We start from the raw sequence: 5780 nt of genomic DNA on the forward strand, positions 1-5780 counted from the left end.
CTTTAAGGCATAGACACTAAGACACTAATGATCACAAGATACAAGCATAGATAAACATAAGCATGATTTTCGAAAAAAACAGAAAAATAAAGAACAAGGAGATTAAAGAACGGGTCCACCTTAGTGATGGCGGCTTGTTCTTCCTCTTGAAGATCTTATGGGGTGCTTGAGCTCCTCAATGTCTCTTCCTTGCCTTTGTTGCTCCTCTCTCATGATTCTTTGATCTTCTCTAATTTCATGGAGGAGGATGGAATGTTCTTGGTGCTCCACCCTTAGTTGTCCCATGTTGGAACTCAATTCTCCTAGGGAGGTGTTGATTTGCTCCCAATAGTTTTGTGGAGGAAAGTGCATCCCTTGAGGTATCTCAGGGATTTCATGATGAGTGGGATCTCTTGTTTGCTCCATCCTTTTCTTGGTGATGGGCTTGTCCTCATCAACGGGGATGTCTCCCTCTATGTCAACTCCAACTGAATAACAGAGGTAACAAATGAGGACTTGAGGTCATGCCTTCTCAATTGAACCGGCTTCCCTTTTGAATCTCTCTTCCATTGAGCGCCCTCTTCACAGATGTCTATGAGGACTTGGTCCAACCTTTGATCAAAGTTGACCCTTTTTGAGTTTGAAAGGGACCTCAGGGATCACCTTCTTCAAGGCCACAACTTCATAGAAGTGGTCTTGATGCACCCTTGAGATGAATCTCTCCATCTCCCATGACTCGGAGGTGAAAGCTTTTGCCTTCCCTTTCCACTTTCTAGAGGTTTCTCCGGCCTTGGATGCCATAAATGGTTATGGAAAAACAAAAAGCAATGCTTTTACCACACCAAACTTAAAAGGTTTGCTCGTCCTCGAGCAAAAGAAGAAAGAGGAGAGTAGAAGAAGAAGAAATGGGGGAGATGGAGGTGGCTTTGTGGTTCGGCCAAAGGGGGGAGAAGTAGTGTTTAGGGTGTGTGAAAATGAAGGAGTGAAGATGGATTTATATAGGGGTGAAGAGAGGGGTAGGGTTCGGCCATTATGGGTGGGTTTGGGTGGGAAAGTGGTTTGAATTTTGAATGGTGAGGTAGGTGGGGTTTTAAGAAGGATGGATGTGAGTGGTGAAGAGAGAGATGGGATTTGATAGGTGAGGGGTTTTTGGGGAAGAGTGGTTGAGGTGATTGGTGAATGGGTGAAGAAGAGAGAGGGTGGTGGGGTAGGTGGGGATCTTGTGGGGTCCACAGATCCTGAGGTGTCAAGGAAAAGTCATCCCTGCACCAAATGGCGAGCAAAATTGCTTTTCATGCCAATTCTGGCGTTAAACGCCGGGCTGGTGCCCATTTCTGGCGTTTAACGCCAGGTGCTTGCCCTTTTCTGGCGTTTAACGCCAGTCTGGTGCCTCTTTCTGGCGTTAAACGCCCAGAATGGTGCCAGACTGGGCGTTAAACGCCCATTTGTTAACTTCACTGGCATTTAAACGCCAGTAAGTTCTCCTCCAGGGTGTGCTGTTTTTCTTTCTGTTTTTCATTCTGTTTCTGCTTTTTCAATTGATTTTGTGACTTCTCATGATCATCAACCTACAGAAAACATAAAATAACAAAGGAAAATAGATTAAATATAACATTGGGTTGCCTCCCAACAAGCGCTTCTTTAATGTCAGTAGCTTGATAGAGGGCTCTCATGGAGCCTCACAGATACTCAGAGCAATGTTGGAACCTCCCAACACCAAACTTAGAGTTTGAATGTGGGGGTTCAACACCAAACTTAGAGTTTGGTTGTGGCCTCCCAACACCAAACTTAGAGTTTGACTGTGGGGGCTCTGTTTGACTCTGTTTTGAGAGAAGCTCTTCATGCTTCTTCTTCATGGTGACAGAGGGATATCTTTGAGCCTTAAACACAAGGGATTCTTCATTCACTTGAATGATCAATTCTCCTCTGTCAACATCAATCACAGCCTTTGCTGTGGCTAGGAAGGGTCTGCCAAGGATGATGGATTCATCTATGCACTTCCCAGTCTCTAGGACTATGAAATCAGCAGGGATGTAATGGTCTTCAATCTTCACCAAAACATTCTCTACAAGTCCATAAGCTTGTTTTCTTGAATTGTCTGCCATCTCTAGTGAGATTCTTGCAGCTTGTACCTCAAAGATCCCTAGCTTCTCCATTACAGAGAGAGGCATGAGGTTTACACTTGACCCTAAGTCACACAGAGCCTTCTTGAAGGTCATGGTGCCTAAGGTACAAGGTATTGAAAACTTTCCAGGATCTTGTCTCTTTTGAGGTAATTTCTGCCTAGACAAGTCATCCAGTTCTTTGGTGAGCAAAGGGGGTTCATCCTCCCAAGTCTCATTCCCAAACAACTTGTCATTTAGCTTCATGATTGCTCCAAGGTATTTAACAACTTGCTCTTCAATGACATACTCATCCTCTTCAGAAGAAGAATACTCATCAGAGCTCATGAATGGCAGAAGTAAATCCAATGGAATCTTTATCGTCTCAGTGCGAGCCTCAGATTCCCATGGTTCCTCATTAGGGAACTCATTGGAGGCCAGTGGACGTCCATTGAGGTCTTCCTCAGTGGCGCTCACTGCCTCTTCATCCTCTCCAAGTTCGGCCATGTTGATGGCCTTACATTCTCCTTTTGGATTCTCTTCTGTATTATTTGGAAGAGTACTAGGAGGGAGTTCAGTAATTTTCTTGCTCAGCTGTCCCACTTGTGACTCCAAATTCCTAATGGAAGACCTTGTTTCAGTCATGAAACTTTGAGTGGTTTTGATTAGATCAGAGTCCATGGTTGCTAAGTCAGAGTGGTTCTGCTTAGAACTCTCTGTCTGTCGCTGAGAAGATGATGGAAAGGGCTTGCCATTGCTAAACCTATTTCTTCCACCATTATTGTTGTTGAAACCTTGTTAAGGTCTCTGTTGATCTTTCCATGAGAAATTTGGATGATTTCTCCATGAAGAATTATAGGTGTTTCCATAAGGTTCTCCCATGTAATTCACCTCTTCCATTGAAGGGTTCTTAGGATCATAAGCTTCTTCTTTAGATGAAGCGTCCTCAGTACTGCCTGGTGCAGTTTGCATTCCAGATAGACTTAGAGAGATCAAATTGACTTGTTGGGTCAATATTTTGTTCTGAGCCAGTATGGCATTCAGAGTATCAATCTCAAGAACTCCTTTCTTCTGATTTGTCCCATTGTTCACAGGATTCTTTTCAGAAGTGTACATGAATTGGTTATTTGTAACCATTTCAATGAGCTCTTGAGCTTCTGTAGGCGTCTTCTTCATATGAAGAGATCCTCCAGCAGAGCTATCCAAAGACATCTTGGATAGTTCAGACAGACCATCATAGAAAATACCTATGATGCTCCATTCAGAAAGCATGTCAGAGGGACACTTTCTGATTAATTGTTTGTATCTTTCCCAAGCTTCATAGAGGGATTCACCTTCCTTCTGTCTGAAGGTTTGGACTTCCACTCTAAGCTTACTCAATTTTTGAGGTGGAAAGAACTTTGCCAAGAAGGCATTGACTAGCTTTTCCCAAGAGTTCAGGCTTTCTTTAGGTTGTGAGTCCAACCATATTCTAGCTCTGTCTCTTACAGCAAAAGGGAATAGCATAAGTCTGTGGACCTCAGGGTCAACCCCATTAGTCTTGACAGTGTCACAGATTTGCAAGAACTCAGCTAAAAACTGATGAGGATCTTCCAATGGAAGTCCATGGAACTTGCAATTCTGTTGCATTAGAGAAACTAATTGAGGCTTAAGCTAAAAGTTGTTTGCTCCAATGACAGGGATAGAGATGCTTCTCCCATAGAAGTCGGGAGTAGGTGCAGTAAAGTCACCCAGCACCTTCCTTGCATTGTTGGCATTGTTGTTGTTTTCGGCTGCCATGGGTTCTTCTTCTTTGAAGATTTCTGTTAGGTCCTCTACAGAGAGTTGTGCCTTAGCTTCTCTTAGCTTTCGCTTCAAGGTCCTTTCAGGTTCAGGGTCAGCCTTAACAAGAATGTTTTTGTCCTTGCTCCTGCTCATATGAAAGTGAAAAGAACAAGAAAATGTGGAATCCTCTATGTCACAGTATAGAGATTCCTTGAGGTGTCAGAGGAACAGAAAAATAGAAGGAAGAGGTAGAAGAATTCGAACTTCGTGAGATAGAGTTCAAATTTTGTATTGAGGAGGAGTGGTACTCCATAAATAGAAGGATGTGAGAAGAGGGGAAGAGATTTTTCGAAAATTAAGTAAAAGATTTTAAAAAAACATTTTGAAAAAGATTTTGAAGAAGATATGATTGAAAACTTTTTCGAAAAAGATGTGATTTAAAAGATATGATTTGTAAAACAATTTAAAAAGATTTGATTTTAAAAAATAATGACTTGCCTAACAAGAAAAGATATGATTCAAACATTAAACCTTTCTCAACAGAAAAGGCAACATGCTTGAAATGTTGAATCAAATCATTAATTGATAACAAGTATCTTTGAAAAAAGAAAGAAAAAAGATTTGATTGAAAAGATATGATTTGAAAAAGATTTGATTTTGAAAAACTTTGAAAACTTGAGAAAAAAAAATTGCATTAAAAACAAAATCTTCCCTCTTGTGCCATCCTGGCGTTAAACGCCCAGAATGGTATCCATTCTGGCGTTTAACGCCCAAAATGCTACCCTTTTGGGCGTTAAACGTCCAGCCAGGCACCCTGGCTGGCGTTTAAACGCTAGTTTTTCCTTCTTCACTGGGCGTTTTGAACGCCCAGCTTTTTCTGTATAATTCCTCTAATGCATGTACTGAATCTTCAGTTCCCTGTATTATTGACTTGAAAATAGGACCAAGATCAAATAAACAATGCATGCAAGACACCAAACTTAAAATGAGACTCTAGACTCAACAAGAAACATAAAGTATTTTTTGTTTTTATGATTTTGTAATTTTTTTGGTCTTTTTTTTTTCGAAAATTAAGTGGAAAAGAAAATAAAGGTATCAAAATTCTTAATGAGAATTCCAGGAATCATTGCAATACTAGTCTAAGACTTCGGTCCAGGAATTAGACATAGCTTCACAGCCAGCCAAGCTTTCAAAGAAAGCTTCGGTCCAAAACACTAGACATGGCCAATGGCCAGCCAAGCCTTAGCAGATCATTGCTCCAATAGCAAGATTGATAGAAATCAACAAGCTCTTGTGATGATAAGTTGAAACCTCGGTCCAATAAGACTAGAAATGGCTTCACAGCCAGCCAGACTTCAACAGATCATCATGAAACACTAGAATTCATTCTTAAGAACTCTGAAAAATACCTAATCTAAGCAACAAGATGAACCGTCAGTTGTCCATACTCGAAACAATCCCCGACAACGGCGTCAAAAACTTGGTGCACGAAATTGTGATCACTACTTTTCACAACTCAAATAATCCTCGGTAATGAATCCAAAAACTTGGTGCTCAATACCATGGTATAAACACAACTTCGCACAACTAACCAGCAAGTGCACTGGGTCGTCCAAGTAATAAACCTTACGCGAGTAAGGGTCGATCCCACGGAGATTGTTGGTATGAAGCAAGCTATGGTCACCTTGTAAATCTTAGTCAGGCAGATTCAAATGGTTATGAATGATATATGAATAAAACATAAAGATAAAGATACTTATGTAATTCATTGGTGAGAATTTCAGATAAGCGAATGGAGATGTTTTGTCCCTTCCGTCTCTCTGCTTTCCTACTGTCTTCATCCAATCCTTCTTACTCCTTTCCATGGCAAGCTGTATGTTGGGCATCACCGTTGTCAATGGCTACAGTCCCGTCCTCTCAGTGGAAATGTTCAAC

At 41.3% G+C, this 5780-nt stretch overlaps 1 non-coding gene across 1 annotated transcript; it reads left to right on the forward strand.

The window, feature by feature from the left end:
- The first annotated feature begins 3347 nt into the window (after positions 1-3347).
- LOC130984497 (small nucleolar RNA R71) lies at positions 3348-3455 on the forward strand. Its single transcript, XR_009088432.1, has one exon. It is a non-coding gene; the product is annotated as a small nucleolar RNA R71 (small nucleolar RNA).
- The last annotated feature ends 2325 nt before the right edge of the window (positions 3456-5780 follow it).

This window comes from Arachis stenosperma, chromosome 5 (genome assembly GCF_014773155.1).
Source record: "Arachis stenosperma cultivar V10309 chromosome 5, arast.V10309.gnm1.PFL2, whole genome shotgun sequence".
Classification (NCBI taxonomy): domain Eukaryota; kingdom Viridiplantae; phylum Streptophyta; class Magnoliopsida; order Fabales; family Fabaceae; genus Arachis; species Arachis stenosperma.